Below are 22,683 nucleotides of genomic sequence, written 5' to 3' on the forward strand. Positions count from 1 at the left end.
TTATTGCGCAAATCAATATTTTTTAAAGATTTCAACTTTTTTCTGAGAAGTCCTACACAGTTAAAAAAAACTCATGATAATATTACATCTGGGAAGGGGCACATCTTTTATGTCAGAAAAAATGTGTAATTTTACCCCTGGAAACGTGTAATTTCACCACTATTCTGGTGTAATGTCGCTTTTTCCGTATAAATGGAGGTAAAGTTACAACATAAAAGAAGTAATATTCAACCTTCGAAAATTACACCTTCCAAATTTACTCAATTTTTTACTGTGTAAGCAGTATTTACAACTCTGCCGAAGAGAACTTATTGATAAAAGAAAACCAGTTTCCAAAACACAGATTTGTGAAAATTTCAATAGCTTTTTTGAATGAACAGCTGTCAAATTTGTGTGGAGACTTGTATGGACATTTTAAGCTGCAAAATGCTTTCTTTGATCATAGAAAAGAGACACACAAGGTTCGAAAAACAAAATACATAAAATAAAATTGCAAAAATATTACATATAAAATCAAAAATATTTTATAAATAAAATATAAATAATAAAATCTAAAAAATCAATGTAACTGACTTCCCATGACTTCCCATGAAATTACCAAACCGCGCCGCCACAGTGTCTTCTTCATTGAGCGCAATACTAATTCCAAGAAATCCATCGAATTGGTAGAAAAAGAACAACAACACACAGCTCAACTCGGCTCAGCCAGCAGTTTCAGCACATTTCGTGCAGTGCAGTGCACCTTAACTGAACTGGATATGGTTGAGCTGGTAGAATTTCGAGCAACAGCAGAGGTGTGTTTTCTTCCTTCCTTTTTAAGCGAAAATTCCTGCCGGGACTTCGCGGAAGGTTCGCGTTTTCGCAAATCTAATCGAACGAAAAAAGCACATGGCTCGATGCTAAAAATGGTGCCTTTTTTTTATTGAGTCTAGCGTAGATTCCCTCGGCGAACGATTCAGGGAAGCACCTTGAGTCGGTCTAACAACTCTCCGTACTAGGCACCACAAATCCTTTAGAAGCGACTCAATGGCGAGTGTCGCCCATGGTGACATCGTCTAGCAGCAAGTTTCCCAGACACACCGGTTGTACTTCAGACTTGTGTGAGTGCAAAGTCCCTCAACGAGCCAGGTCGCGCTGCGCTCGGGCGAGGAGGAGTCGTGACGGAGGCACCTTAAAAAGCGCTGACACAGTTTTTCCCTCTTTTGCCTGAACTAGCTATACAGAGTAGTATTACCTACTGGCAGGTTGAGGAACGCGAAATTTATTGGCCATTAGGAGGGAGGACACGGGCTTTGTGCGCACTCTGAGGGTTGTTTTCTGCGTGCTCCCAATAAAATGTTAGATCGCGAGACTTGAGCGCTGGGAGGTTTGCTGTGGTATTTAAGGGTTGTTTGATTGGGTAGTGCTGTTGGGCGTGTTTAATGGGTCAACGTAATAGTAACATTTTTAGAGAATCATTCCTTATCGATTCGCGACGCTATTGTACCAAATTTGTCGCCGTAACAACACAATTGCACCAAATTTTGAATGATTATTAAACATATCTGGAGTTTTTTTTGAAAAGGTCCAATAAACCAATTTTCCAGTTTTTTGCTTTTTGGGTGTTTTTGAGACCGCCTTGAGTCAGGGGTATTAAAAACACCCAAAAAACAAAAACTGAAAATTTGGATTATTGGACCTTTTCAAAAAAAACTCCAGATATGAGCAATTGAGCATGAGCATGAGCATGAGCATGGTTGACTGCCAATGAGCTGCTACTCCGTTATTGACAGATCAGTTGAAGTTAAACAATGAATCAAAAATGATCAGTGGGAGCCAACCATCCGTTCACTGTTTAACCCCTGAAGACCCCGACTTTATTAGTCAATACCGGCGCCCTCCCAAGAAGCCTGCAGTTCAACGAAAGGGAGGAATGTTAGTCCGATAGTTGAAGTTGCAGACTCATCAAGCACATAGTTTTTCGCTATATACTTGTTGATACCGCTTGAGACCGTTGAATCCACAGCATCTCCTTCAAACATCACGTGATTAATTTTTTTTTGGGTTAGTGGGATAAGGTATTGGCTTTTCGATGCCTCCCGAGCTACGACGCTATGGGGAGGACTTTCATAACAGACCCGTCGGCGAGCCTTCCGAGCAACGATGCTATGGGAAGGTCTTTCTGGTTAACACAATAAATCACTCACACACAGTTATTGATATAGGAAGGGCTTTGAAAATCACAAAAGAAATCACTTTTCACTCCGCATATTTTTTACGACCACGCGCTCCCTTTGTCAATTATGCACTCTGCACTCGAACAGCGACACAAAAGAGACGGAAAATAAACTCCAGATATGAGCAATTCTCTACCAAAACCGGAAATGGATTTTATTTGTTTTTTTTTTTATTTGGCTCAAACTTTGTGGGGACCTTCCCTGTGACCAAAGAAGCTATTTTGTATCATTGGTTCACCCATACAAGTCTCCAGTTTGGCAGCTGTCCATACAAAATGGTACGCAAATATTCAAACAGCTGTAACTTTGTATCTTTGGTATCTTCGGCAAAGTTGTAGGTATTTGAAGATTCGCCGAAAAATTTGCCGATTTTTTTATTAACTTTTTTTTACAAATACTCAATTTCCCAAAATACGTATTTTTTGATTTTCGAGATTTTTTTATATGTTTTAGGGGACAAAAATCCGCAACTTTTGAGCCATAGAGAAGTATGGGTAAAAAATCCGCCGCCGAGTTATGATTTTTAGAAAAAAAAGTGATTTAAAAAAAATGAAATTATATACAAAACAAAATTTGACATAATGTTTAATGTAAGATTGAATTTGCAATCGAAAAGTGAGTGCATAATTGGCAAAGGGAGCGCGTGGTCGTAAAAAAAAATATTCGGAGTGAAAAGTGATTTTTTTTGTGTGTGCCTTTTGTTTCGCATTTTTGTCGTGAATTGTGATATAGTTTTCGATAAAAACGATCCGAGTTCGTTAGGTTTATCGCGTAACAAAATTATTTTGATTCATCAAGAACGTCGTGTGGTGCGCTAGTCTTTTTTGTGTTGAAAAGACCTTCCCATAGCTCCGTAGCTCGGAGGGCTCGACGTCGGTTGTTTGTGTGTTAAGCCCTCTCCATAGCATCGTAGCTCGAGAGGCAACGAAAATCAATACCTTATCTAGCTAATAGAAAGAAGATAGGAAGGCACTTGATGATTGAGTTCGTCGCGTCTATTCCGTAACAAATTCATGAACTAAATGATTATATAATTAAAAATCAGACTACGCTATCATTGCAGCATTGCGTTTAACACCTCGTACTATAAACAAATATTTTTTGGGTTATCTTTCCACAGCCGGCTGTCTAAGATTAAACCATTTCATTAAAAATTTAACAACAGTTAAACGGGAAATGTCTCATCCGCAGCAACTGATTGTTTGCCTTGAGAAAAAAATATAATACCTTTCAACAAACAGTATGATTTTGGGTCGCATCATCATCTTCTATGATGAATCCTGACCAAACACCCTATCCTACTAATCAATTTTCAGGTTCCTGGCGCTTGTGGGGTGTAAGCACAGAGTAAATCAGCTGCCCTAGTAGCAACCTGCGCTAACTAACATTCCCGTCCCTTAAAATCGAGATCTACAAACTGACATGGCGGGCGCCGTTGGTGGCCAATGACTGTTACCTATTCGCAACTGATCTTGCTTTAGCAATCATGGTGTTTTATCTTTTCAGCGCATTCATACATGCTGTTGATAAGGGAAACACCACTAGATCGTCGAAGCCTATGATCAGTAGTGCTGAAAGGATATTACGGTTCTGTTCAGCAACGGAGGGGCAACCATGGGTGATCTCTCATGCTCATGCTCATGCTCAGATTGAATTTGCAATCGAAAAGTACTTTACAGGTTTTTTGATGAAGGGCTCTGTTTTCAAGAAATAGCCACCGAAAGTTTGATTTTAGCGAAATATTTGCAGTTTTTCGATTTTTTTGAAATAGTGAACATGAGTTTTTTTTTTTGAAAAGCTCATAAGGCCGATGCAAATATTTAAAAAAAAGTTCTTGTCCCTCGGCCCTGGCCGAGGTCAAGGAGGGGGGGGCAAAAATAAAAAATATAAAAGTTAAATAACAAGCCATAGTCTTCACATTTAAATGAAAAAGTGTTTTAAAATGCATTTTATACTAGTTCAGTAGTTTTGCAATCATTAGTTTTCGAAAAATCTAAGATCTGACAAAAACAAAAATTGTATCAAAAAAAAAAAGATTTTGCATCGAAAATTGAAAAAAATCTTAAGATTTTTTGATAAACCCAAACATGCTAAAAATGATTTTAAACGTAGGAGAATGAATTTTAATTTGATTTCAGTTGGTTGCACTTAAATTTTCATTGAAATTTTGAAGTTTATTGTAAAAATATTTTTTTTGCCCCCTGATTTTTCGGGCCAATTTTGAAGGGGGGGTGACAAAAACTTTTAAAAATATTTGTACCAGCCTAAAATTAGCTATAAAATTGTCTAAGAGACATTGAAGATTGATCCTCTGGTTGCTGAGATACAGCGGCTTAAACAAAAAGAAACAGGAAAATTCGTAAAAATTTTCGGTCTTTTCGAAAAAAAAAATATTTTTTTTAATCAAGACTAACATTTGAAAAAGGCGTAATATTGAATGTTTGGCCCTTTTCGAAAATAAAAAAAAACACTTTGGGAAATTTTTCTCAATAGTCCTCAACAATACCTACTGTAACAACTTTGCCGAAGACACAAAATTGATCAGAAAATTCACTCAAAAGTTACAGCTGCTTCAAAATTTACGTACCATTTTTGTATGGACAGCTGCCAAAATAGTATGGAGACTTGTATGGGTGAACCAATAACACAAAATGGCTTCTTTGGTCGTAGGGAAGGTCCCCACAAAGTTTGAGCCAAATCAAAAAATACATAAAATAAAAATAGCCAAAATCGGCCGATTTCGAAGAGAATTGCTCATATTTAAATTATTAATGTTTAAAAGGTCGTTAAAAAAGTTTAAATAGGTTGGAATTCAGACTGTTCTCGTAAATCATTTTAAAGAACATAATAAACAAAAAGCTCACAAAAAATTGAGAAACAAAAATAAATTACAGTCCTCGAGGACTCGGACTCGGAAAAAAATCACTTCGGTCAATCGAATCACGAAGATTTTTTTTTTTTGTTTGATTTAGTTGTCTATTTGTTCAAATTGTTAAGCTTGAATATGACCCAAACATGTTCTAAAGTGATTTAGAATTTTTATATCCAAGATTGCGGCCAAAATGGCGATATTTAAATACCGAGAAAATGTATTTGTAAAAGACAATCAACAACTCAAATTTGACTAAAATGGGGTCAAAGAACTCGAATTTTATGTTTAAAATAGTTTTATTTTCGAATTTATGTTTAGGCTGGTACAAATATTTTGAAAAGTTTTTTCTGAATTTTTGAAAATTTTCGATGTACAGTACCGCAAAAAGTAGTTTTTTTTTCTTTATAAATTTTGTTTTCTTCAAATCTTACATTTTTCGAAAACTAATGATTGCAAATCAACTTAACTAGTGTAAAATGCATTTTAATTTTTTTTTAATTCAAATGTTGAGATTATGGCTTGTTATTTAAATTGTTGTATTTTTTTATTTACTAAAACAGAATAATGAACTGCTTGTGTTGCAGAGAATGAAAAAAAACTAAAGAAATCATTACTGAAACTTGAATATATTAAATTTAAAAAATAATATGCTGGTTTCAATCCTGACTTTTCCCAACCCGGGCAGACGGTAATAACAAAATTCATGCCATTTCAATAACAAATACTGTTAAAATAACAGAAATCGTTATGGAATCTTCTTGAAAAATCCATTTTTGCATAAGGGTATAATAACAGTTTATGTTATCATAACAAAATTTGTTATTGGTCTGATATTGGTTGAAATCCAAAACAACTTTGGAATAACATTTCTTGTTATGGAAGAATATCTCCAAATGTTATTGGGATGATCGGATTAGTTGTTAAAATAACAAAAAATAATAACAAATATTTGTTCGAAGAATAACTAAAAATGTTATTAGTCTGTTATTACAATAACAATCCAATAACAAAAAAATCATAACGACTAATAACAAATCTTGTTATAAATAACATATAATGTTATTAGCCTAGTATTTTCAAATAACAAAAAATGTTATTCCCATGTTATTTCCGTCTGCTCGGGAAAACAAAATTTTTTTTTAAGAGCAGTACATGTTTAGAAGCATGGAAAGGACTGTTAAAAAAATTCAGAAACAAGAATAAATTATTTAGAGTGAAGAATGCTAAAATGTCAAAATTATGATTTTTTGAAACAATTATAAATTATTTAGCAGGAATATAAAATACCTTTAAATTATATTTGATTCTGCCTATTATCATAAATATTGTTTCTATAAAAAAATAAAAATATTTAAAACTCAGCTCATTTTTTAATTCACAAAAAGATCACTAGACGAACAAACAGTAGTAATTTTTTCGTCATTTGGCATTCGAACTTTTGTCCATTCGACCTTTTATTCGATCTTACTTTTTTCGACCATTTGTCGCACATCCTTTTTGCTCCCTGATTTTTATCGGAAACGACGACAATTTGAAAAACAACCCAAATTTGCAATGCAATGTGAAAAAGTTGCCTATAATGAATTCCTGTGCACGTAAAAAGATTTTCAATGTTTCAAAGAGCCGGCAACCGTGGCCAACATAACATTTAAGTGGATTTTTTTTTTTCAATTTAAATCACGAATTTCGATTAAAATAGCATCCTTTAGCAGATCATTGAAAAGGATTTAGAAAACCCTGTCCAATAAGCTGTTAACATTGAAGATCTGGCCACCCTGACATGAAATGTCTTCTCTTTTATTTATCGATTTATATTTATGGCAGTGTTTTATCTGGTTATAAATATAATAATTTGTAAAATCACGTTATTTTGTAGTGTGATGATCTGGCAACCCTTCCACAAGATTTAAGCCCTCATGTGGTTTTAAAGAACCTCTCCAAAACAAACATTGTATACTAGCATCACTATAGACAGGTATTTGAAAAGATTTGAATTGTTTTCAATAATTCACAAAAAAAATATTAATCTGGCAACCCTTCCGAAATGTTTTATTCAAGAAGGTATTAGACTGTAACAAACAACCACACTCGCACTTTTTCGAGATTGACAGATCGCTAAAGTCGCAAACAAAGCAAAATGTATGCAGACTGACGTTTCTGCAAACATATGCAGGCACACAAACAAAGCTGGCAGAATGTCAAACTCTCAAAAAATGCGAGTTTGTTCGTTTGTTTGTCCTAATCTAATACCTCCTTTATTGAAATTATTCTTGGCCATTTCAAAACATTGTGTGATCGAAAATTTCTCAGAAAATTTCACACAATTCAATCAAAAAATGATCAATTCAAACACACAATAAATAATTCAATGATTTGCAGCATTTATCGCGACAGAAATCATTATTTGCCAACTTGTGTCAAAGTTGTTTATCGTGCGATGAGGTTGCCCACATGATTCGAAGTGATCGATAAGCAGTAAAGGTAGCATTTTCGCAACAACAACAACAACAAACTCCGAGTTTTCGTAACTTTTTTGTAGTGTTATTTTTAGCCAATCAGCAAATAGACAACAAAAAAGAATAAAAATACGTCAAGTAGGTAAGCATTTTTTTTTTTCGTTCGTGTGATCGTCTTCTATTCTGAGCGTGTTTTTTTTCTTTTCTTGATAGACTCTTGAGACTCGCCTCTGCTCACAAACCCATGAACACATGGCTTCGGCTCTGATTCTCCGCTGGTTCCGCCGGCGGTCAGTAGTCTTTTGCTTTGGGCTAGAGAATTTGCCGGTGTTTGTTGCGAATCTTCTTGTTTTCTTCCTTCTTTGTTTTTCGGGAACCATATCGCTTGGGATTTTCTGTTCTGCCCCTGCCTTTGCGAGAGATGTTTTCTTCTTCTTCTAGACCGGCCGGCGTACGCCCAACAATGAAGGTGATGATCTTCATCTTCATCCTGCTCTCTGCCCAGTCTCTGCTTGTTCTTGGACGAGTCTGGAGTAACTATTGAAAATGTAGAACTGTTGAATTTTAGGAAAGTTGATCTTAAATTTGTTTAACCTTTTTAAAATGTTAAACCCTTTAACACACACTTCTTCAAAAAAGAGCTCAACAGAACACGTCTTAATTACTTTTTCACGCAAAACTCGGCACAAACTCGCCAACTTTAAACTCCGACGGTAGAGGTAATAAGAAGGGAACATCAGCCAACCAGCTAGTCCAGATTTCTCTCTCTCTCTGTGGGTACGTGGAAAGGAAATCTTTTATTAATTTCGTTCAATCTTTTTATATCGATAGTATCGCACTCCGCGTGGGGGCCGTCCAAAAGCTCGATTGATCGACAAGTGAGGTACGAACCTAAATCGGCTTTTCCGGTGTTGAAAGGAGGATGAGGAGGGGGAAGGAAATCAAATCTTGCGCGATTTCGAACAAGTGGCAATTATTTGCAGCATTTGAGAGAGCCGAAAAAAAAGGTGGTTTTGCACACCACTGTAAGTTGTCACATCTCTGTTGTCGTCGTGCGAAGTAATGTGGGTGACGATGGGGATGTTGTTCGAATCTAATTTTAGGTTTTTTACTTTTTCTTTGAAGATTAGGCGGTAGAAGATCATCTTTGAAGCGTGATGTGACGCAACGCGCGGTTTAGACAATCGGAAGAAGCTCTCGAAAAAGTTTTAAATGCATAATTTGACAGGTCTTGAGGCTTTTATTTTAAAATCAACTAAAATATTCGAAATAGAAAATTATCTGAGACTAAGATTAAGTTGATACAGCTTATCTCCACCGCGCACGAGGGACATGGAAATGAATTTTGCAGATAGAAAGTGTTGATGGTACAGTTTTTTAAGAGGATAAGGGAAATTTTCCACGATATCCTCAAGTCAGAGTTGATCGGTTTGAGAGTCCTAATCAAGAAACGCTCTCGTAACTCTGAGACATAATGGTATACTCAGCACTAAGGGCTCATCCATAAACCACATGATCTTACAAAGAACATACAAGGATTATGTTACAATCATCAATCAACATCACTGTAGCTGTAGACCAATTTTTCATCAACCTTATTATTTGAAAAATAAGAAAAATGACCTCACTGAGGAAAAGCAATAAAATCACTTGAAAAATGAACTTTTTAATTTGAATTCCCAGACCCACCTTCATTTATAGTTATCGACTCAAAATCAAATTCTGAACAAATGTCTGTGCGTGTGTGTGTGAGCAACCAACCAAACGGGACCACCGATCTACATTCTATACATGCAAATAACTCGCATAGGCATTTGGTAGGTGTTAGCTCTGCCGAGCTTCGGTGACCCATTTCTACGCTGGTTAGCCGAACGCGAGGTACTTCAGCTTGAATCGACAAGCCCCGCCCTAAAGAACGTTTGCACCAATCGGATTCAAACGTTACTGAGCAATTCTCTACGAAATCGGTCTCTTTTCTTAAATTTTAATATCTGTATTTTTTAATCCGACTGAAACTTTTTTGGTGCCTTCGGTATGCCCAAAGAAGCCATTTTGCATCATTAGTGTGTCCATATAATTTTCCATACAAATTTGGCAGCTGTCCATACAAAACTGATGTATGAAAATTCAAAAATCTGTATCTTTTGAAGGATTTTTTTGATCGATATTGGTCGCAAAAATTTTTCAACTTCATTTTTCAATGTAAAATCAAATTTGCAATCAAAAAGTACCTCAGTGAAATTTTGATAAAGTGCACCGTTTTCAAGTTAAATCCATTTTTGGGTGATTTTTTTGAAAATATTCGCAGTTTTTCATATTTTTAAATTAGTGCACATGTTTGGCCACATTTGGAAAAAATATTTTTGAAGAGCTGAGAAAATTTTCTATATTTTGCTTTTTCGGACTTTGTTGATACGACCCTTAGGGCATGTTGAAATTTTCAGATAAATCTATTCCTAATATTCTGAGCGATGAGACCTCTTTGAGAACATGTGGACCCGGGAGACAATTGTTTAGTCTATTGAGACTTTCCTACATTCAACCTAATTTTAGCAAAAAAATCCTGAAATAGTTGATGAGCTCGAAGGTCTTATCCAATTCGCGATTATTGCGAATAACGACATTAATGTCATCTGCATAAACAATAACATTCAAAAAGCTATTATCTATTAGACAACCTCTAACGCATAGCATGCGAATAAGTGGTTCTCAAAGGGCACCCTTGGCGAACAGATGATTTAATGAAAATGTCATTAGTGAGAAACCGTTAAATAATATCAATATCAAGATCATTATTCCAAACGAAGTCCTTCAATAAACCTATCTCGATGTTAGTGCTAATAGCGTTAATGATTTAGGTTGTCTTCTTCTTCTTCTTGCGTTTACCATTTGGAACCAGAATGGACCCATCCCCCCGTCCAGTTGGCCCACCCTTTCCCTTACCCCCCCTTCCCTTCCCACCCAGCTTACCCGCATCACCCTCAGAAGAGACCGGAGAGGAACTCTTCGTTCGCTTCAGCAACGTCTGCCGATCAAGTTCGCTGATCTCGGCGTCCATCGCGTCAGTGTCTGCTTTGTCGATGTGTTCTTCGCTCACGCCGGCCGGCCGCAAAGCATCCAGCACACCGTCGTTGGTGTTAGTGTCCACTGTTTGCTTGGTTGTTGTGGTGCTTGCAGATGGTGCTACCGTTGTTGATGATATTGGTGCTGGTGTGGAGGCGCTTGGTGGTGTTGTCGTGGAAGCGCTCGGTACAGCAACCGTTGTAGTGGTGGAGGTTGCTTGTGTCGATGTCGTGGTGATCGGGTTTGGTGGGTCATCGTTCTTCTTCTGGTTAAGCAACGTCATCGCTGGAGCGATCGGCTGGCCGAAATCGATGATCGGTTTTACAGGCCTACCAAGGGACGGCGCCGAGCTGCAGCTGCCTCCGCTGCCACTGCTGCCACTGCCGCTGCATGTTGAGATCGCCGCCATTTTGGGGCAATTCTGCTTGACGTGCCCTTCTGCCTTGCAGAAAAAGCACTTGTTTTTGAGCCCATCATAGAAGATGCGGGCTCGGAAATGGCCTATGTAAAGGTGTGCAGGAATATCCTTCGCCACCTCCATGTGCAGGTTTGTTACGGAAAAGTCGAAAAAAAATCCGCGCCAGATCCGCGCCGACCCCAAAACCCAATCCGCGCGAAATCCGCGCCATATAAAAAAAATTGCGACAAACATAGAAGAGAGTAACATAATGAATGAAATTTTAAACGAAAAAAGAATAATACAGAAGGCATTTGGATCAGTACCGTTGATCAGTTGTGGATTCATATCCCACCTGTACCAAATGGAACCTTTATTGCCATTTCTGAAACAATATTAGCATTTTTTGCAACACTTTAAATATCGTTGCTTTAAAACAAATTCAGAAAAAAAAATTAAAGCCATAAAATAAATCACCAAATTATAAAATCTAGGGATTTAATACTTGATAATTCTCGCCAAAACTTAACTCTGGAAAATCGAACCACGAAATTTCTATTATTTTCTTCTCTAAATATTTCTAAACTAAAATATGACTCCGAAAATTATCCGAACTAAGAAAATGGCAAAAAAATAATAATTTCTGCAGTTTTTTTTTTAAAGGACCAGTAAACCAAATTTTCAGTTTTTGTTTTCTGGGTGTTTTTCAATACCCTGACTCAAGGCGGTTCTAAAAACACCCAAAAGCAAAAACTGGAAATTTGGTTTATTGGAACTTTTAAAAAAACACCAGATTAAATAATTTAAAAATTTAATAATTTAGTACTTTAGAAATTTAATAATTTAATAATTTAATAATTTAATAATTTAATAATTTAATAATTTAATAATTTAATAATTTAATAATTTAATAATTTAATAATTTAATAATTTAATAATTTAATAATTTAATAATTTAATAATTCAATAATTTAATAATTTAATAATTTAATAATTTAATAATTTAATAATTCAATAATATAATAATATAATAATTTAATAATTTAATAATTTAATAATTTAATAATTTAATAATTTAATAATTTAATAATTTAATAATTTAATAATTTAATAAATTAATAATTTAATAATTAAATAATTTAAAAATTTAAAAATTTAAAAATTTAAAAATTTAATAATTTAATAATTTAATAATTTAATAATTTAATAATTTAATAATTTAATAATTTAATAATTTAATAATTTAATAATTTAATAATTTAACAATTTAATAATTTAATAATTTAATAATTTAATAATTTAATAATTTAATAATTTAATAATTTAATAATTTAATAATTTAATAATTTAATAATTTAATAATTTAATAATTTAATAATTTAATAATTTAATAATTTAATAATTTAATAATTTAATAATTTAATAATTTAATAATTTAATAATTTAATAATTTAATAATTTAATAATTTAATAATTTAATAATTTAATAATTTAATAATTTAATAATTTAATAATTTAATAATTTAATAATTTAATAATTTAATAATTTAATAATTTAATAATTTAATAATTTAATAATTTAATAATTTAATAATTTAATAATTTAATAATTTAATAATTTAGTAATTTAATAATTTAATAATTTAATACTTTAATAATTTAATAATTTAATAATTTAATAATTTAATAAATTAATAATTTAATAATTAAATAATTTAAAAATTTAAAAATTTAAAAATTTAATAATTTAATAATTTAATAATTTAATAATTTAATAATTTAATAATTTAATAATTTAATAATTTAATAATTTAATAATTTAATGATTTAATAATTTAATAATTTAATAATTTAATAATTTAATAATTTAATAATTTAATAATTTAATAATTTAATAATTTAATAATTTAATAATTTAATAATTTAATAATTTAATAATTTAATAATTTAATAATTTAACAATTTAATAATTTAATAATTTAATAATTTAATAATTTAATAATTTAATAATTTAATAATTTAATAATTTAATAATTTAATAATTTAACAATTTAATAATTTAATAATTTAATAATTTAATAATTTAATAATTTAATAATTCAATCATTTAATAATTTAATAATTTAATAATTAAATAATTTAATAATTTAATAATTTAATAATTTAATAATTTAATAATTTACTAATTTAATAATTTAATAATTTAATAGTTTAATAATTAAATAGTTTAACAATAATTTAATAATTTAAAAATTTAATAATTCAATAATTTAATCATTTAAAAATTTAATAATTCAATAATTTCTTCTTAAAACATTAAAAATTAACCAAACAATCAATTGTAATATTTTCGTAATTTTTCAATTGAATAATTCGTACTTTTAAGTTTTTTGAGTCTGTATGTTTTGACAAGTTCAAATTATGAATTCTTTTTATGATTTGAACTTGTAAATTCTGAAGTTTCAAATAGTTGAATTCCAGATTTCTTTTTTTTTAATTTTAACATTACATTTTGCTTTTAGACGGAGATTTTAGCAGATTTCTAAGTGGATTTCGTCATGTTGTGATAATTGGGAATAGAATCAATTCTACCTGAATCAGAGTGGCAACAGAATTTTTATTTTTCAATAAACCAAAAATTAAAAAAAAACATTTTTATATTGAAAAACATAGAGAATCTAAAAAGTTTCATAGCTTCAAATTTTTAAAATTCTGTAATTTTTCGAATTTTGTTATTTTGATTTTAAAAAAATTGGTATTTTTTTGAATTGTTAAGCAGATGTTTTAATAATAATGAGTTCTAATGTTATGTTAAATTTATATAACAAATTTCAATACATTAAAAAAATCGCTCCTTGAAGATTATTTCAAAGTTTCGTATTAAGAAAAAAAGCAATCAATAAATTTTAGAAGAAAATTTTCTTCATTTACAACTTCTTAGAAATTGATATTTTCGCACTTAACGAAAAAGATTGAATTCATTTAATTCCTAATAATATTTTCCTTTGTAATGTGAAAGAATTTCTATCGTTTTCAATTATTTTGTTTATCAAAATTGCTATCCGCGCGAAATCCGCGCCTGAGCAAAATTAGCCAGCAAATCCGCGCCAGATCCGCGCGATACGCGCCATCCGCGCCATCCGCGAGATCCGCGCCGTCCGTAACAACCCTGCATGTGCACTCCTCGTACACCGGTGAAAATGTTGACCTTCGTTGGGAAAACGTTCGCGCACGTGCTGCCGTATGGTCCCGTACTGACCCAGCACATACTGGATCGTGGCATCGTCAATCTCCGGTGGCAGATTAAAGATCCGGACGTACCGGAAGACGCGTGATGCCTGCTCTACCGCCACCCTTGCCGTTGTTCCGTCCTCGAACTTGAACTGGTAGTGTTCGTCTGATTCGGCGATGAACGCCGAGAAAGTCTCCTCGTCAATCAGCTTGATGTAAAACTGGCCGCCATTCTCGTCCTTGTAAATGCTGTGGATATCCGCTGCTGACAGCTTCAGGGTGTCCATCGAGAACTTCAGCACGTCCAGGTACGACGGTACCTTGATTCCTGGTCCGAAGACTAACTTCGCAGTGTTCTTTCGTAAACTATTCGCCATTTTTACTCTTCCGGGGAAGATTCCGCTTTTAGATAACAAAGAAAAACGCGTACGAAACAATAGCCACGGAGGACTATTGTTCGAAACCGGACTTATTCTCGAGAGCGTCGATGGAAATACGTCTTGTTCGTACGAGCTCACGTCCGAGACTTGACCTTGAAAAAACTCCGTCATCCCCACCGCTAGGATAGCAAATTTGCCACCGAAACAAGCCCACCGCGGGGGGGCAAATATGGATTTTTATCAATTTTTGCTCTCGATTACCTTCAAAATCAATAATTATGTGTTGATTCATGCCTAGAAATGCTAAAAGTTAATTAAACTTTTTAATCCTATTGAAAATTTCAAAGAATTTCATTTTTCGAAAATGTCGAAAGTTAAACCATTTGCTACCCGATTTGATTCCCACCAAATTTGCTCTCGAGTTTGCCCCCGAGTCTCCCACCGCGCGTAGCAAAGCAGGTATCAAATTTGATCTCAAGTTCATTTGTAGAAGAAAAATATGTGTCGGTACCTGTCGGGTACTCATTTTCTGATACCCGACAAGTACCGGCAAGCCGGGAGCAAAGTTTTGAATGCGTGTTTCTGAGATTTTTGTATGTCTGCTCTTGTGTATGATTCAAAAATTCAATAATTTAAAAATTCAATAATTTAAAAATTCAAAATTTCAAAATTTTAAAAATTCAAAAATACTAAAATACAAAAATTTATAAAATTCAAAAATTTGAAAATTTGAAAATTTAAAAAGTCAAAAACTTTAAAATACAAAATTCAAAAATCAGTTTAAATAATTAAATCAATTTTTTTTTCAAATATTCAAAAATTTAAAAATTCTAAAACTCTAAAGTACAAAAATACAAAAAGGCCGGATCTCAGATATTTTAATAAAAACGTTATTTTTTTTAATTTCAAATTTTTCCATTTTTTAAATATTTTTAATTTTCTTTTTTTTAGCTTTAAATAAGTAATTTTTTTTGAAATTTTTAAATGTTTAATATTTTTTTGAATTTTTTAATGTTTATTTTTTAATTTTTTTCTGTTTTTTTTTAATTTTGATTTTTTTTTAATTTTTTTTTAATTTTAAATTTTTAATATTTTTTTCCATTTTTTATTTTTTTTAAATATTTTTAATATTTTTTTATACTTTAATTTTTTTTATATTTTTTTTATTTGCTCTAAATATTTATGTTTTTTTTTTTTTTAATTTTGTCATTTTTTCAACTTTTTTTGATTTTTTTGAAATGTTCTTAATTTTCTTTAAATTTGTATTTTTTTAATTTATTTTTTTTGGAATTAGGGAGCGTTCTTTTATTACGTAACGCAGTTAGGGGGGGGGAGGTGTCGGTGCCTGTTACGAAATGTTACGAAAATAGGAAGAGGGGGGAGGAGTGCTGAAAAATTCTGTTACGTAACACAAAATTTTCATATAAGAATTCTTTAAAAATTGCAAAATGACCTTACGTTACGCGTTACAGGGGGTAGGGTCTCGCTCATCTGTTACGATTTGTTACGAAGTGGGGGAGGGGGTCAAAAATCCCAAATTTTGTGTTACGTAATAAAAGAACGCTCCCTTAAACCTTTGCATGGCAATATTTCAGCAACTAAGGGTCGTATCAACAAAGTCCAAAAAAGCAAAATTTAGAGAATTCTCAGCATATCAAAAAAAAAAAATTTCAAGGCAAACATGTGCACTAATTTAAAAAAAAAATTAAAACTGCGACTATTTTTTTTTTAAAGTCACCTAACAAAGGATTTAACTTGAAAACGGTGCACTTTATGAAAATTTCACTAAAGTACTTTTTGATTGCAAATTTGATTTAACATCGAAAAATGAAGTTGAAATTTTTTTGCGACCAATATTTCGATCTTTTGAAAATGATAATGATTCAAAAATTCATAACTCGGCCAATGATTTTTTGCACAATCTGGAAATTTCTGAAAAGTTGGCATTTTATGTCCTCTAATACATATCAAAAAAATAAAAAAAAGTGTTTTTTTGCAAATCAAGTTTTAGTGACAAAAAGTTAAATAAAATATTACCAAAAAATTTTTTACCGTGTATCATTTTCTTTCAGTGTAGTCCATATCCATACCTACAACTTTGCCGCAGACATCAAATCGATCAAAAAATTCCTTCAAAAGATACAGATTTTTGAATTTTCATACATCGTTTTTGTATGGACAGCTGCCAAATTTGTATGGAAAATCATAAGGACAAAATAATGATGCAAAATGGCTTCTTTGGACATACCGAAGGCAGCAAAAAAGTTTCAGTCGAATTAAAAAAATACAAAAATTAAAATTTCTAAAAAAAAGACCGATTTCGTAGAGAATTGCTCAGAAGTCAAAAATTCTGAAAAATAAAGGGTTTGATTTTTCAAATGCAGTCTCGTTTTTCAATTGCTAAGTCCCCGCAAAAATCACAAAATTTTTATTTTTCTGCAAATTTGAATCCCTAACTTGAATTGAATTGAAAAAATCAAAGATTTTAAGAGTTAGAAAAATTAAGAATTTTTATAATTTGAAGATTATTTAAGTTTATGTCGTTTATGACGGAATTCCATAATTACGTAGTAACTCATCTGGATATTTTGAAAATAAATCATTGCAAACTGGACCGGTGCGAAATGCATTTAAAACACTTTTTTCATTCAATCGTTAGCACCGAGGCAAGTGATGGACGAAATTTAATCAAAAGTAAATCTCAAGAGAAAAAAACCCGAAGGATCGACTAAAAGAAACTCAAAAAAAATCATCATCTTGATTTTTCGGCGAACATAAAAATTACTAGGGAAATATACCCAATTTAAGCGTAATAAGCGGTCGTGTTTGAATGATGCTGGATAATCTGGTGTGTTCTTTGAAATTTACTAAAACCAAGTACACCAACGAGTAGAGCAACTTTTTGTGAACATTTCTGTTTATTTTCACTTTTACTAAAAGTTATTCTATTCCTTTTACAAGCATTTATAAAAAAAATATTTCCCAAATGTATTCTAATCAGTCAAGAATGCATTGGGCCACGCCCATTTTTCTATTTTCAGCTTGGTTCTTTTTTCTTCCAGCGCTCTGCTTAGTCCTGCCAAAATGGTTGAAATTTTAAGCGAACACTCACGAAAAGTAGCATTTATAGAGGCACACTCCAACAGGCGCTGCCGGTGGTGTTGGTGGCCACCCTTTGTTCTTTATTTGCCTTCGCTTCTCGCTCGGTTTTCTTCAGCCTTCGATTGGAATGGGTCGTCAAATATCAATCGTCAAAAGACTTGGCGCGTTTGGTTTTTTGATGGCGCTTGCTAACTATTTACATGTTTCGGGATTATTTTTCAAGAGAGTGACTAACTAAAGTTCAGAAGAACGTGTTGCCGGTAGTTGGAGGCAATTTCATATCTTAAGCGCTTAGAAAAAGTCAGCGCAAGTGATTTTGATGGCTACTTTCGTTAAGCAGTTGAGCTCTCATCTTTCGTGTGGATGTGTGTGCCACCAAAATAATAAGAAATGGTCTCGCAAAATAGAAATTATGATCAAAAGTGCATTAAATTTGATCTTTTTGACCAGTAAAAAGCATAAATTTGCGTGCTTACTCGAGGCAGTGCTGTTGCTGGTAAGTTTATAGGCAATCAAACGTCAAAATTTCTCCCCACTAGAGGGCGCTCAAACTTGGGGTGATGTTTTCATTATAATTTACAGCGAGTAAATTGGTTTGAAATTTGAAATTGTTTTATTTCATCATAAAATCGACATTAATAGCAAATTATACCATTTTCAGGTAAGAAATAAATAGCAATTGATATAAACGAAAATATTTTGTGATCGATTTAATCTGTTCATTATCAGATTCAAAATAAGGAATGTTTTAATCAACCAAAACATAACTAATGAATTGAGAATGTAGATTATTCAAGTGGACAAATATTTTTAAAGTCACTTCTACCATAAAAGCAAAGATCTGCTTGAAAAATGATAATTGGATTGATTTTCAAAATTAGCAATCTAACCTCATTCTCGCGTTTTCAATCCGGATCTCAGAATTTTCAATGAAAAGGCAACTTAGCAAAATCAAAAAGTCAGTCGATAGAACTTTTTATTTCTTACTCCTGTTAACTTTATTTTATTCCAAAGATCAATTTCTATTAAAATCTAGTTTTCACTCCCTTTACACTTATCGCGCAAAACCGTAAACGTAACCTTGCACAAGTTCTCCTACTCGAATGTAGGTGGCGAATCGAGTTTTTAGCTTTGGTTTGGGGGGCCCCCCAAACCAAAGCTAAAAACCTATTCATTAATTCAGTGGTCTGGTGCAAGTTACGATTTTTACGCGATAAGTGCTGGAAAACTATTCTTTTGAAAAGAAAATTGATTTTTGGAATAATATAAAGTTAACAGGAGGTAAGAAATAAAAAGTTCTATCGACTGACTTTTGATTTTGCTACCTTCATTGACCAGCCGAGATTAGATGCTAATTTTGTCACCAACATCAAGCAGATCTTTGCTTTAAGTGACTTTAAAAAGTCCACTTGAATTCTCAATTGATCAGTTATGTTTTTGTTGATTAAAACATTCCAATATTTTGAATCAGATAATGAACAGGTTAAATCGACCATCATGTATTCTTGCGAAAATATTTTGTGTCGATTTTATGATGAAATAAAACAATTTCAAATTTCAAACCAATTTACTCGCTGTAGGTTATAATGAAAACATCACCCTAAGTTTGAGCGCCCTCTAGTGGGGGGTAATTTTGACGTTTGATTGCCTATAGCCTAAATAGAATTTTTGGAACTTTAATTGAGCATCAAACTCTCCATATGACGAAGATAGGTGTTTGATAGAAAGGGTATATTTCCCCTACTACACTTGCAGGTGTAACGTGTTACGTCTAAAAATGTCCTATCTTCATTCGTAAATCAACAATGTTTGTAAAACAAACGAAATAAATTTATTAAAGTGGTGCTAACATAAAAAAAATTATGATAATATTCATCAGGAAATGGTGACAGATTTTGTGTCAAAAAAATGATTAATTTTACCCCAGAAAATTATGAATTTTCCTCAGTTGTTGATAAAAATTCATCAGATTCACATTTTTACACATTTTTATGTAATATTACTCAAAAAAAAGAGGTAATATTCAACCTACCAAATTTTCAACATTCCAAAATTTAACTTTTTTCGGTGAATCGTATCCACAAAAAAACTGTTTAATGTGTGATTTTTTTTGTGTGATTTGCTTCCTCTCTCTATCGCGAACGAAGAAAGTTTTTAGCGATTATTCCATCCTGGAGCTTGGCTTAAAACTAAATTTTTTATACCTTTTTTACCCCTTAACTTTGGCCAGTGGGGGATATTTGCAATGGCCTAATTAAACGTTTGAATGTTTGGTTTTTGTTTCAGTATTAAATTTTAAGATTTTTGAATTCTATGCTTTTTATGCTTTTATTCTTAAATTCTAGATTTTGGACTTGTGAATTTTTGAATCCTGAAATTTTTAATATTTATGTTTCTAAAGTTCTGAATTTGTGCTCATCTTTTTTTGACCTTCCGAGCTCGTACAAATTTTGAGAATTTTCTGTTCCTTTAAATATTTAAAAAAATCAATTTATGGTGACTTTTTAGAAGGGCTAAAATTGAAGAATTATGCAGAGCAGTCTTACAAAACGTCTTTATTCTTGGGAGGTTACAAGAAAAGAGAAAGATTTATCTAACAAACTAGCATAGCTTACTAAGATCTTTTGAACGGTTGTTTAGAGCACCGTTAGTCATAACTAGGGACGTACACTACACGGTTGCCTATAAACAAAAATCACCATTAAATTATTTGTACATTTCCAAAAATCATCACTTAAAAAAACATCAAAAATGTTCGGAAATTAAAAAAAAGGAATTCTATTTTCTTTCTCAAGATACAGAGGAAAAATGCATTATACACCCATACAGTTGATATGCAACCATAAGTTTTCAAAAAATGTAAGATATAATGAAAAAGACTTTTGCGAAAAAAAACACTATCTTCTTTCAGTCTCCGCCACTACAGCATACTGTCCACTGCTCTGGAGTATCTTCCTCCCCGATCCCCGGCTTTGGTTCTAACTACTCATAGAAAGGAAAATCACAGATGAGAAAAGGTCAATGCGGACGGAGAGAATATCGAGCTCAGTATGCCCTCACAAAAACTGGTAGTAAGCGTGAATAAAAAAAAGCAATAAAAAAATATGAAGAAGACGATGAAAACATAATATACCATTGCAAGGACATGAAAGAGACATATGGTAGGAAGAACAAAAGAAGAACAGAAAATCAGGAACAAAAAATAGTCAATGCGGATGGAGAACAAAGTGAAGTCAGTATATTACAAAAAAATAAAAAGTATATTTGATAAAATTTGATATCTGATGAACTGAACTACGTTAATCAACACAATTCCGGTTTTGTTTACGACATAAGAACTTTTTTTGAAGTTCAAGTACTAATTTTCTAGAGTTTTTTTGTAATAGGCCCCATAAACATCTGAAAGACAATAGCTTAGGACCTTTTGAAAAAAATGGTTTTCAAAGTACCGAAAGAGTAGAAGTGGGATCAAAATTTCAAAAAAGGTAATTTCACCTAATAAGACTTATTTCTAATAAATCTAGGAGAGGCAGATGCGGATTTTTGAGGATTATCCAACACATTCTTAGAAATCTAAAACATTACCCAAAAAAGAAAGATTCCTGTGCAGAAATATGATAACCATTTTTACCTGATCACTCTTGATCCTTCGATCCTTGCTGTTGTTGTTGTTATTCCCTCAAACAGTTCCGATCTCGAAAAAACACATGCCGCCACTGAGAGCACGGGCAAAAAAACACCTTTTTTTCAAACACGAAATTCCACCACACAAACAGTTCGCTGCTCCTTGCTTTTGCTGTGTTCTTTCTTCCTTCGCACTTCTTTCGTCGCACTCACACCCTTACAACCACGAAAAAAAATATTAAATTCTTCACCCTTTCTCGCTCGCACACCTTCTTCGCTCCAGAAGCGAGTGAGAGAGAGAGAACGATTTGCTCTCCCGTTTTCGCACTCACCACCTGTGTGTGTGTGTGTTTTCGTTCTCGCGCAAAGAAGAGAACAACGCACTTGTACACCGCACGAAGGGATGTCAAGAAGAAGCCGAAAGAATATTCTCACATTTTCGCTGGAAAATTCTTCTCAAAGGGGAGAATTTCCGCGAAAATTCACCACTTTTTCCCACTCACTTGTCACGCGTGACAAGGACAGAAACACACACACACGAAAACTCTCCTCACGGGCAGTGTGAGACCTTGAGCGCAAACGTCACTTTTTTATCGAGCCGTCAAAAAATTTCCACACCGCGACGAGGTCACTGCTTCTTTGCGATTTGGCTATTTTCCTAAGAAATTTTCTCGGGGAAAAAAAAACGTCTCGCACGCAATTTTTCACCGTTCACGAAACTCGTGCACCGCCCGAACCAGAACGCCGTCGTCGGCCGCCGAAATTATCACGAGTTTGAAGGTTCGCGTCCGCGAAGATCTCCGTTGCCTATTTTTATTCGCGTGCGTGCGTGTTTTTCGATTCAAGTCTCAAACTTTTCTGAACGGTTTCGTCGGGGCCAAGAAACTTGCAGCAGCAGCAGCAGCGCGGACAGGGTTGCCAGAACGGCAGACGTGCGGGTCGATGACGGGCGGCGATGTTTTAACGGGTGCACTGGTAAACAGCATTACACTTTTTTCAGTTCACTTTTACACACTTGTATGGGATTTTTCAGTTCAAGTATGATTACACACTTTCGTGTAATCATACTTGAACTGAAAAATCCCATACAAGTGTGTAAAAGTGAACTGAACAGTGTGTAATGTTGATTATCAGTGTGACAGGTGATTTGGGCGATGAAATTGTGACACCTGTCAGTGATGGGACGCGGTGGGATTTCGGGAGAAAAAACTGAATAAAATATGATTATTAAATTAACAAGCCAATGTTTCAGCATTTGCATGGAAAATGTGTTTCAGAATGAATTTTACACTAGTTCAGTTGTTTTACAATCATTAATTTTCAAAAAAATTTAGATTTGACA

General features: G+C 33.0%; 1 protein-coding gene across 5 annotated transcripts in view; it reads right to left on the reverse strand.

Moving 5' to 3' along the window:
• Positions 1 to 22,248, reverse strand: part of LOC6041926 (E3 ubiquitin-protein ligase Ubr3) — a 94,736-nt gene extending 72,488 nt beyond the window's left edge. Inside the window, exons 1-2 of one of the 5 annotated variants that reach the window (XM_038266707.1) lie at positions 22,050 to 22,248; positions 21,349 to 21,557 (exon numbers count right to left, since the gene is read on the reverse strand). The gene's annotated coding sequence lies outside the window, so the exon portion shown is untranslated. Of the gene's footprint in view, positions 1 to 21,348; positions 21,558 to 21,673 lie in introns of all 5 variants that reach the window. The other 4 variants (XM_038266706.1, XM_038266703.1, XM_038266702.1 and 1 more) reach the window with 4 other exon arrangements.
• Positions 22,249 to 22,683: the final 435 nt, after the last annotated feature.

Source organism: Culex quinquefasciatus, chromosome 1 (genome assembly GCF_015732765.1).
Source record: "Culex quinquefasciatus strain JHB chromosome 1, VPISU_Cqui_1.0_pri_paternal, whole genome shotgun sequence".
In the NCBI taxonomy this organism is placed as follows: domain Eukaryota; kingdom Metazoa; phylum Arthropoda; class Insecta; order Diptera; family Culicidae; genus Culex; species Culex quinquefasciatus.